The following is a 12,109-nucleotide window of genomic DNA, read 5'->3' as shown; positions in this document are numbered from 1 at the left end:
GTACCAGGAATTGAACTCAGGACCTTGTACTTGCCAGGCAAGTGATGTGCCATTGAGCTATATCCCCAGCCCTGTTTCTCCCTTTTGAAATGGGAATATTTATCCTATACCATTGTATGTCAGTAGCGTTTAACTTTCTTTTTGAGTTTTACAGGGGCTCATAGCTAGGAGTGTGCCTTGAGTCTCAGAGAAGACTTTAAATTTGGACGTCTTGCAGTGGTGGAATTGTAAGGTCTTTGCCAACTCTTAGAGATGAACTAAATGTGTTTTGCATGAAGAGATGCACAGGAGTCTTTTGGGGGAGGGTTGGAATGTTGTGGTTTATAGCTGGATGTTCCCCCCCAACCTCATGCTTTCAAAAGTGGGGCTCGAAAGGAGATTGGACCGTGGGGTGTGAGAGCTCAGTGTGATGTCAGGAGGTGGGGCTGGTCGGGCGAGGCAGGTCCATGGAGGTGTGACCCAGAAGCGCATCTCTCTTCTTGGTTTCTCCCTTTGCTTTCTGATTCCCAGGTGCCAGAAGCCGAGCAGCTTTTCTCTGCAGGCCCTTCCACTGTGCCATTCTGCCTCGAAGCCAGCTAAGTATAGACTGCAATGTCTACAGACTGTGAACAAAATAAACCTCTTCTTCTTTCGTGTGTGGGTGTCAGGTATTATGTCTCTGCGGCCACTAAAGTGACTAAGATAATCACTAATTATCTTTTTAGTGTATATATGAGGCTATATGATAAAGAGGCACAGTAGTACAAGATATACTTCCTGGGCTGGGGATATAGCTCAGCAGCATAAGCATCTGCCTGGCAAGCGCAAGGCCCTGAGTTTGATTCCCAGTACAAAAAAAAAAAAAAGTTGAAGATACATGTCCTACCCATCAGGAGCTTCTTGTTCACTACACAAAACAGTTACACAAAAAAATAAATGCTCACATAGCCAGAATAAAGGGATCCAAGCTCTGCATTTTGTTTTGTTTTTTTTTTTTTTTTTTTTTTCCGGTACCGGGAATCGAACTCACAACCTTGCACTTGCCAGGCAGGTGCTGTGCCTCTGAGCTAAATCCCCAGCCCCCAAGCTCTGCATTAAATGAAGTATACTCATTCTTATTCGACTATGAGCCAGAGTCCATGCCGAAAGTGTATGTAGGAAGCCAGATAGGTAAATAGATAATTTGAGGGTGCGGGGGTGAGATCTAGACCGGCAGAGTGCATGCTCAGTATATGCAAGACCCTGGGTTCCATCCGCACCACTACAAACAAAAAAACAAAAACCATTTCAGCCTAATGTGATAAATTATGAGCAAAATGTCCTAAGGAAGAATAAAAATGGGGTTGCTCAGGTAGACAAACAAGGGCAGGATATTCCAGGCACGGGAACTGCAGAAGCCAGTAAGTGGAAGAGAAACGCATGCCGTATGCAAGGGCGGTGCAGAGTTACTGGAGTGCTGTGCATATGGTCGGGTCTGTAGGGTCTGGTGGTGAATCGTGGGGGCCTGGGAGCTGGAGCTTAGGCTATAGGCAAGGGAGCTCAAAGCATTTAAGCAGGGCAATGACATGATTCAATTTGTTTGTTTTGAAGTATTGAGGACTGAATCCAAAGCCTTGTGCAAGCTAGACAAGCACTCTACCATTGAGCTGTATCCCCAGGCCGTTTTATTCTTTATTTTGAGACAGGGTCTCACTAAGTTCCCCATGTGAGACTTGAACCTTTGATGCTCCTGCTTTAGCCTTCCAAATAGCTGGGTTTACAGGCACGTGCCACCACACCTGGAGAGACTCGTTTTTAAGTGATTCTAGGGTCAGTTCCAGGGATAGAGTAAAATAAAAAAAGATAGGGCTGGGGAAGTAGCTCAGTGGCAGGGCACAGGCTCAGTATGTACAGGGTCTAAGTTTGACCCCCAGCATGGAAGGGGAGGCAGAAGTGAGCAGGTACTTTGCAATGTGAAGTCACATTCCCATAGTTAGGCAAAATATGCGTAAGGACCATAACAGGAGTATTCTGCAGTGACGGGAATGCAGCATCACCAAACTCTCCCCCTACCCTGAGAAGAGGGGCAGATTTTGAGGAGAGAAGAGAACCAGGACTTGATCATTAACTAAGTGTATCTGAAGATGAGCAAGAGTTCTAAAAGAAGTCTGTGTTCTAAACTGCAGTGTGTGGTGGCACATGCTTGTAATCTCAGCACTCGGGAGGCTGAGGCAGGAGGATTGCCACAAATTCGAGGCCAGCCTGGGCTACATAAGAAGTTTAAGGTAAGCCTGAACTACACAGTGAGATCCTGCCTCAAAAGCAAAACAAAACTGGAGTGTTGTCACATGAACTAAAGCTGGGAAAACCAGGAAATAGATGAATAGGAAAGGTGATCAGGCCTGACTTGGAGAAAGAAAAGGAAGCATAGACCTAAAAGGGGATGAAAGGTCAGGACTTTTTTTGCTATGTTTTTTGAGACAGGGTCTTGCTTCCTTTGTGTGTGTGTGCGCGTGTGCGTGTGTGTGTGTCTTTTTTTTGAGACAGGGTCTCGCTGTGCAGTTCAGGCCGGCCTTGAGCTCACTTTGTAGCCCAGGCTGGCCTCAAACTCACAACGATCCTCCTGCCTCAGCCTCCCCGGTGCTGGGATTACAGGCGTCCCGGCTGGGTCTTGCTTCCTAGTTCAGGCTGGACTTGAACTCACTGTGTAGCTCAGGCTGGCCTGGAACTCGGTGATGGCCCTTACCCAGCCTGGAGTGCTGGGGTTGCAGGCGTGCGCCACCGCGTCTGGCAGGTCAAGGACGTCTGTGTGCGCGTTGTCTTCTAGTCTGCGCTTTATGCTGCACAGTAGGCGCTCCGTGTGTTTAGAGAGTGGGGAGTCAGGTGAGCACAAGAACCTGGAGCCAGAGTCTGCTCGCTGACCAAGCGAAGCCGGCGGAGCGATGCTCAGGACCAGAGCGATGCTCAGGACCAGAGCGCTGCGGCGTCGCGGCCTTTCCGGGTGCAGACTGCAGTCTTCCTCCGCGGCCTCCGGGGGCTTGAGAGCGCGGAGAGCTGTGTGGACGGGGCGGGCGGCTCGCGGCAGGGCTGCTGAGGGAGGCGGGCCCCGAGGTGACACCCGCCATTTGGAGGCGGGTTCCCCCCAGCAGGACTTGGGGCTCCGGTACAGGCGGGTGGGAAAGAGGATTCGAGCAGATCGTTGGAGGACACGAGAGCGCGCTGACGTGGACGGGTAAAGGTGGGGGAGCCGGGTCCAGCAGCCGCAGGGGCTCCCGACCGCCCGCAGACCTGGGTGGCATGGAGAAGCAGGTCCTGACGCCAGGGACACGGGAGGCTGGGAGGCTGCCAAGGGCCAGGCAGCGCAGCCTCCTCGGAGCCTCCAGAAGGAGCGGCCCGCCGACACTGGTTTTTATACAAGGGGAGAGATTTTACTTCATGATTATTTATGTTGTAGCACTAGGGTTTAAGCCCAGGGCCTCCACACGGAGCTACACTCCTAGCCCTTTTAGTTTCTGAGACAAGAGCTTGCTAAAGTTGCCCAGGCCACGCTTGAACTTGTGATCCTCCTGTCTCAGCCTCCCAAAGTGCTGGGAATATAACCACCACCACAAGTGGCACTTTATTTTATTTTTTATTTAATTTATTCATGGCTTTACAGACGGCTTTGGCTGTGTTGCCCAAGCTGGACTTGAGTCCCATATAAGTCATCGTCATGGTCGTCCCCGCTTCCCCTTCAGAGGAGCGGGGACCACAGGCTCCTGCCATAGTACCCTGAGCTGCTGACACCTCAGTGTGTGTCCAGGGAGACTCACTTTGGCTTCTGACTTCAGAAGTGTAAGAGAAAGAATGTATGTGTGCTTTGTTTGTTTGTTTTGGTTTTTTTTTTCCAGTACCGGGGATCGAACTCACAACCTTGCGCTTGCCAGGCAGGCGCTGTGCCGCTGAGCTAAATCCCCAGCCCCTAGAATGTGTGTTGTTTTAAACCACTAACATTTTTGGTTATTTTTATAGGAGCAATGGGAAACTAATGCAGGCAGTAAGAAGATTTGTAGGCAGTGAAAAAAGAAGAAAAGTTGTACATCAGAGGGTTGTAAGATGCGCACAACCGGAATAAGGAGAAGGTGGGCAGGACAGGAGATGCAGGTGGGGGCTGCTGTGCTCTCCAGCAGTGTGGACCAGGCCCAGCAACACCGAAATAGCAACAACAACAACAACAGCAACAAGGCAGGAAGACAGAAGTCCAGAAAGGGAAAGGATGTCCAGGCTCACAGGGTCACGTGGAGCCAGGAGGACCACCCTGACCCTAGAGCAGCTGGAGAGGAGAGGAAGCTGGGGGGATCGCCAAGGGCCTGCATCCCCTCAGGAGTTCTGTCCCGACAGCTCTGGGGGCAGCTGAAAGGGATGAGCTGGGGCACTTCCCACACGAAGCCCAGCTTCCAAGAGGGCAGACATCCGGTGAGAGATCCTGGGCCGGGGGAAGGCGCACTTTTCCAGAGAAACACAGCCAATAGGCGATTATTCTTGTACATAAACAGAGTAAGTTTTATTTCTTTATGTGTTTACTCATCAATTTAGTATGGGACTAGGGATTGAGCCTAGGGTCTCTTGCGTACAAGGCAATGCTCTACCACTGAGCTGCACCCTGGCCCTTTGGATTTTTTTTGAGATAGAGTTTTGTTAAGGGGTCCAGGCTGGGCTTTTACTTTTGAAACTCCTGCCTCAGCCTCTGGAGTCGCTGGGATTACAGGCTTGTATCCCTGCGCCTAGCCTAGGAAAAGATTTGTGTTCAAGTGTTGGCTCTGGCAGTCCTGGGGCAGACAAACTGAAACCCGTAGGCCAAGCCAGGCGGCTGGAAGCCCAGGCCTTAGGCAGAAGCTGACCCCGACGTCTGGCGCACAGCTACTTCTCTAGGAAACCTGTTTTTGCTCTTTCCTTTGTGGTGCAGACGGGTTTCAGTCTTCATCCCTGGTTCCTGGCTCACTGCTCCCCTAGGCCTAAGTGAGCAGAACAGTGCTGGGTGTTTGGTGCTCCGAAAGCAGAGTCTCTGGCCTGCCTGCCCTTTCTCTCCCCAAGCCAGGCGCAGAAACCTACCTCCCCCACCCTGCAGAGCTTCTCTGACCCACCTTGTCCTGCACAGATAAGACCCTGGTGCTGGCTCCCTGAAGAATCCGGGCAGACAGACCTTGCGGGTCCCGCCGCTGTGCTGGCTGCTGTGCCACGGTTGTGCTCCAGGCAGACCCAGAGACAGATCTGCGGACCACAGAGCAGGCTCGGTGCTGGGAGGGCGCCCTCCCCTCAGGCCTCACCGGCCTCCCTTCATCTGGCCCCACGTACTGTCCTTCATAATAAACTGGTAAAGCCAGACATGGAGGCGAACACCTGCAGTCCCAGCACTCTGGGAGGCTGAGGCAGGGGGACTGCAAGTTGGAGCCCAGACTGGGCAGTTCAGCAACTTAACTAGACTAAGGCTGGGATAGCTAAGTGTGAAGGCCCTGGGTTCAATCCTCAGTGCAGGGGGAAAATAAATAAACTCTTAAATGTTGTTTCCCTGGGTTCTGTGAGCTGTTGAGCTGGGCTGTGGGAACCGCAATGTCTAATCAGAGAGCAGGTGAGCCTGTCCGGGGCCTGCAGCTGGCATTGGAGGGCACATTTTTGCCATGGAGCCCTCCCGCAGCCCTGATGCCCGCTCAGCCGGCCGCGGAGTGGGCTGGCTGCGGTGGTGCTAGCGTGTCCACTCGCTCCCGATCCAGCTCCAAAGGGAGAGACAAACCAGGGAGCCCACCGCTGCACCTCGGAGCGGGCGCCGTGTGTGTTCGGGGAAAGCCCCCCCGCAGTCAGGGGAACCTGTGTGTCAGGAGAGGAGAAGCCAAGTCTGAGTTGGGGCTGCGTTTTCCTTCCACACCCTCAGACTTATGGGGACCCAGAGTTGGTATAAAGATGATCTGAACCCGAGGCTCAGAGCTCCCACTTGGCTAAAATCAGTGAGTGCTGGGAACACGGGTGACACAACCCTTAAGGCCAGATCCACCGGGGACAGGGTAAAACCTCCCTCGGAGGTGTCTTCAGGACATAGCCCATTTCCCGGAGACTCCCTTTCCTCCCCGAGAGGCCTCCTGCTCCCTTCACCGGGTGCTGAAGGATGGAGCCTGCTCCCCAGCCCAGCCCTGGGTGCACCCCGAGAGCGCCGTGTGCGAGCTGCACCGTAGACAGCTGCTTCCCCTGCACTGGGGACGCACCGGCCTTGCACACGCAGGACACCTGCCTTGCACATGCTGGGCAATAGTGTTCACCAGCCGCGGCCCCAGCCCTTTTTCCTCTTCACTTTGAGACAGGCGTCTTAGTCACTTTCCTCCTCTCTGGGACTAAATACCCAGCACCTGCAAGTTAAGGAAGGAGCGGGTGACCGTGGCTGGGCAGTTAGACGTTTCAGGCCTTGTGTGGTCAGTGGAGCGGGCGGGCTGGGGCACAGGAGAGCTGCCTACCTCAGGCAGACAGGAAGCAGAGCGGGCTGGAAGGGAAGGGAGATAAACCCTGCCAGGTGCCCGAGTGACACCCACTTCCGACCTGCCCCCACCTCCTAACGGACGGCAAGTCCGCACCAGCACCCCACAGTCCAGTGAGCCTCCCCAGCCCCACCTGAGAGCGGACGGTACTCTGGGGACGTGGAGACACCTCAGCCCAGACCTGGCCTCCGCCTGTGCCTCGAGTGCTGTGTCACGGCGTGGCCGCAGTGTGCGCCTCAGTGTGCGTCTCGGGAGAATGTGGTCCACGTGGAAGCTTCACCCTAGCTGTTGTAAGAGCAGTATTTTGCCTAAGAAACAAATAAGCAGTCACAAACAGGGGAAAGGCAGAAGGTTGTAGGGCGTGTTTCCACCACCCTCCCCTGGGCACTTGCTAAAATCAGCTGAAGTGGAAACAATGTATGTAGCCCTGAGCCCAGGCTTTACCCGCTTTCTGCATTTGACACAAGATTTATTTATCCGGGTTGGTGTTTTCCTGAGCTGCATTCCTGTTTTAGGCTGGGGTTTCTCTCGAAGTGACACGTGGGTCTGACTCGTCAATTATAAGCCTGGAGTTCTGGCAACAGTAATAACGAAAACCCCCGCGGGCAGGTTGCGCACTGAAGCTGCTGCACTCCGCCGGCTCCGTGAGGCGGGGCTTGTTGCCAACAGAAACTTAAAGCGGCCGTTCTGCAGTTATACGTTCACTGTCATTACCGGCTCTGTTTTCTCTGTGCAGTCGGAGATCGGCCTGTGGCTTCTGCCTGGACAAACTGGTTCTGAGAATGGAAGGCCCCGGAGAGTGGATGTAGCTGCAGAACACTTGGCCCTGCACAAGGCGAATGCAAACCTTGAACCCAGAGGCCACGGCGACAAGCTTTACTTAAAGTGTCAGACGAGGTTGGTGGCAGCCGCAGACCTCTGCCTGAATGGCACCAAGTGAACAAGCAGACCTCTTTCTAGACCCTCACAAGCACCCAGCACACGCTGGCTCGGGACTGAGGGCACCAGGCTCCTCGCTGCAAGTGGGGGACGGCGCCTACCCTGGGCCCTTTGGATCCCCACAGCACAGCTCTCTGACGCGGCGGCGTGAGCCAGCCTTTCACCCGCTGCTGGACCCCGATTGTCACAGAAGGGAGGCTCCGGGCCCAGGCGCCCAGCATGTGCAGGGGTGTGCGACACTCCACAGCCCGCATCCCCAGGACAGTGTGCACTCAGGAGGAGGGCGGCTGCTCATGCTGGTTATTCTCCATGGCGCGCTGAGGGGACAGGGCTGCTCAGTACAGGGACAAAGGGACGAGGACAGCGTAGAGCTCAGATACCAACAGCAGTGTGGTGCCCGGTGACACACCTCCCTGGCGCCAGTATGTTGCTATTAACTATAGTGACAGGTCCCGAGAACCAGGTGCCCACGGATGAATAAGAAAAGGTAAAAGAGACAAGAAAAACAAGAGAGCTAAAAATCTGGGATCAGGGGGCTTACAGTCTCTCGGACTGCAGCGGCCCCGATCACTCATCTCCATCACCTTTTATTAGAACAAAGAATGTAACTAACACCAGCAGGAGAAATTCACTATTCCTTTCCAGGTCTGCCTCTCAGCGGATGGTAACAGTCCTCAGGCGGGCCTCCCACACCCAGTACCACGTTCACTCAGTCCAGCTGGGGATCATAAGCCGACCATCAGTTAATCAATCCATTAGCAGTCACAGTCCTTTTCCCACATATCCCCCTTTTTGTTTGAATGCAATCCTTTGAAGCATCAACGAGAAGGTTGCCAATCGTCTTCCGTTTCTCAGTGTTTCCTGGATGAACTTCGCTAGACCAAGAGGATGAGGCAAAATACGATGATAACATCGCATGAAATGACAATAGATGTTTGCAGAAATGGGAACATAGTTCAGCATTCATAACAATGGTTAGCCTTCAATTTATATCTTATGATCACACTTTTTCCCGGATATCTAAGACCAAGTTAGAGTAAGGCTTATAAAAATAAAAATTTTAACCTTTCACTATCTATCAAGGTCAGGTAGGTCTTCTCAGGAATCTTCTTGGAACCAAGTGCGGCATCTCTTGATCTTCTGTCAGCGTCAGCCATCTGGATGAGTCATGCCATTGCTTGACCAAGGTGCTTTCTGTGAAAGCCTGAGAGATTTTTTCTCTCTTAGCGACTCTGCTTAGGCACACTATACATCGTAGAATCACTTTCCTCTGTGGTTCCACAATCTCCTTGATCAGAAAATTAGGGACTCAACCGAGTTATAGGATGTCACAGCAGAAGTTCTCTTATGTCCTGAGTCTTTACTGACCTTAGAGGGCATAGCCAAAATATTGGCTGTGTTTTTAGCCCAAATTATCTTTCTGATATTTATTCTCCAGATCTCAGTTGTTAAACAGCCAGCGGAGAAGATTAATGATATAACATCATAACGGAGGGGCTGGGGGTTTAGCTCAGCGGCAAAAGCGCCTGCCTGGCACGCGCAAGTTCGTGAGTTCGGTTCCCGGTACCGGAGAAAAACCAAAACCAAAAAAAAAAATAAAATAAAATAACATCGTAACGGAGGCAACAAGCTTAATATCATAATCTAATCTACATAGCAAACACCTTAGGACATACAAATGGAACCATAATTTTTTAACAACCATGGATATTCCAATATTTAAATCTTAATAGAATGTTAACAAACAACAATTACATATATCTATCCAGAAATTTAAAAATCAAAACCACATATGACACTACATGACAATCATGACACTTTATAAGATACTTAAATTTTTGTCCTGACACTACATATCCCTTTTAACCAATCTTCTTTATTTAATACTTCCAATTTATTATTCCTCAATGCAATATACCTCACATGTTTTTATTAAAGGCAGGGATCTCAATTTGAAAAAAAAGTCCTATCAGAAAATACAGTCTTTGCTCCATATTTTTAAAAATCTGTAATTATGAATACATTCAATACACCCTGAAACCAATACCAACGAATTACCACACACATATGAAAAAAAGGAAAAGAAAACAAAAAGCTTTTATCAAAATTCTACTTTATAGCAAGAGGATCCTCCATAAGAAAACTATATTATAATTTCTACTGAAAACTTTTTCTTTGACAAAAAGATTCAATTATAGGGGTGTTGCCCAGGAAATCGTGGAGAGCACTGGGGGCTCCTTATTAATAAACAAAGGTTGGCCACCCCTTTATTCACCAATCAGAGTCCTACCCAACAATTTTTTTACTCAGGGATTATAATTTAATATCTTTATTTAAATATCTTCATTTAAACCAGCTGGTAGGGTCTTCGGACCGGCTTGCTCCCTGCCTCATAGGCCCCCGGAAGGAGGGCCTCCGGCGCAGGGGGAGCCACGTGGTGGCGCTCAATTGAGAACTACCATGACACAGAGAAACAACGACACTATTGGCCCACCATTCACCGGCTGCAGATGCCCCCCCACGGACATGTGTTAATCATTCAAACATGGAGAAACCCCTGGGAATACGTGCCATACAATGGGCCACTCTTGCTCCTGCCATTGAGAACCAGAAAGGTCCAGAGCCAGCGGAGGAGCAGCTGCTGAACAAGGACTCAGAGAACATGAGAATGCAGACTAAGCCAGAGGAGTCAGAGGTCCTGTGGACTGGGGTCATGAGAACTGCTCTGAAGCTGTAAACCAGGAGGACCTTGCACAATACCTGCGGAGACTCCCTGGAAGCCATTCTTCCCCTGACAGTACAGGCTGTGGTGAAGCTCTGGAGAAGTCTGCAGCAGGATTCCTGCTGCCAGTGCTGACAGTTGGCGAGAGGACACTAATGGGTTGTGGGGTCCCAATGCAATGGGAGGCTGGAGAAAACGCTACAAAAAATGGCTTTGGCCCCAGACGGCTCACCTGATTTTTGACAACCCTTAGGCTATAAGTACTTGTTAGATCCTTCTTGCATATCTCTGTCTTCCTGAGAAACCACTCTGAAGATACCATCATGTATTACAACAGCCATTGATATTTTCCTACTAATCTATCCATAACTCTGTAATGTTTGTATTGTTCCTATCCTATTTCATAAATGGATGCATGTTTATTATTATGTGTTTCCTACCACAACCATTGAGAATAGTTAATGATTATTCAATAGGTCACTCATGTATAGCTCTATTTATTTTCTTTAGAAGCCACTTTGAAGATACCAAAGTATAGTACAACAACTATTGATAATCTCCTACCTCTTTTGTCTGTAACTCACTATTATTTGTCTATTTGTTTTCCTGAGAAACTATCTTGTAGATAACAATATGTAAAACAATAACCATTGACAATTTCCTACCACTTTGTCTGTAATTTGGTAAGCCCCACCTATAATGATGTTATCCTTCTTTTACTCTTTAAAATAAAAATAAAAATAAAGTAAAATAAAATAAACCAGCTGGTAATTTAAGTGAAAGCATGCCCTTAAATTTACAACCCAATTGCATCGTAAAAAAAATTTTGTTGAGCTCAAAAACAAAGGAGAACAGCTGTTCACAAAGTGACAGACATGCAAACAAGTACACAGAACATTTACACAAAATCAGAGTGCCTTCAAACATACCCTTAACCAAATTATATTGTAATAATTCTATTACAATTTTAAAAATTTTATAATTTAACTATCTGTCATTATAAATGGTCCCCGTGTATCATACGGACCAGGAAGCTATCTAAATTGAGTAACATAAATTGGTACAGGTAGATGCACCTGATTCTATAAAGTCAATGCCTACCATAGCGGCTATGACAGCCAACATGAATATATGAAAAATATATTACTAGCCATAAATATTTTCCAGTGCAATGCAGCAGGTTCTCAACATGATGGGTTACTTTAAGTTGTCCCTAAGTTGGGGGTTGTGCTTTCTGAACATTCTTGATTATTATCTAAGGATGGTGCTGTAGTGGCATCACTCTCATCTTTTCCACTGAAGGATTCAGATCGAATTTGACTCTTGTGGCTCATGTTGAGGTTTAATTCTTCTAGCAGGTAACCACACTTTATCTCCTCAATCTGTAATGACACATGCAAATCCTCTCCCCCAAATTTGAACAATACCTCTTTCCCATTTTCCAGTATGAATATCTTTCCAAAAAATAGGTTGCCCTATTGGTTCTGGTGGTCCTTTAATAATGGTGGCCCAAAATTTTTCTGCTGCTGTAGTAGATGAATCTTTACTAATATCCAAAAAATTTAAAGTGTATAAAGCTTTTTACCAAAAAATTCTTCTTCCAGTACTTCCAAAACCTCCTACACACTCTGTAGGAGCGGCAGGATCTTTTGCATCTGGAAGAAGCAATAATTGGGCTATTAGTTGCGTAACTGTAACTGGGTACACAGCAAAAGCCTTACAAGCATCCAAATCTCCTCCCTGTCTGGCTGCAGCAAGCCTTCATAACCGTAGTCATACGTAATGGTCTTTGAAGAGTTAACTGAGGTGGGTCCCTAAAAGGGTTAAACTTATCATATACTGGGGCTGAGGGCTGCACCGGATACGCCTGGGAGGCCAAAGAATCATATATCGGGGCTGAGGGTTGTGCCGGATATGCTTGAAAGACCAAAGAAGGAGGCGGAGGAAAATCCAATTTCCCCTGCTTATAGTCAGTATTCGATGCAAA

General features: G+C 49.0%; 1 long non-coding RNA gene across 1 annotated transcript; it reads right to left on the bottom strand.

The window, feature by feature from the left end:
• Nucleotides 1–6,138: 6,138 nt before the first annotated feature.
• Nucleotides 6,139–7,122, bottom strand: LOC106146923. Its single transcript, XR_001231569.1, has 3 exons — nt 6,906–7,122; nt 6,595–6,769; nt 6,139–6,335 (listed from the first exon to the last, which is right to left on the bottom strand). It is a non-coding gene; the product is annotated as an uncharacterized LOC106146923 (long non-coding RNA).
• Between the last annotated feature and the right edge of the window lie 4,987 nt (nt 7,123–12,109).

Source organism: Chinchilla lanigera, unplaced genomic scaffold (assembly GCF_000276665.1).
Source record: "Chinchilla lanigera isolate Chin_1 unplaced genomic scaffold, ChiLan1.0 scaffold00104, whole genome shotgun sequence".
NCBI lineage: Eukaryota > Metazoa > Chordata > Mammalia > Rodentia > Chinchillidae > Chinchilla > Chinchilla lanigera.
The sequence above is the reverse complement of the archived record's forward strand: the minus strand, read 5'-3'. Positions and strand labels throughout refer to the sequence as shown.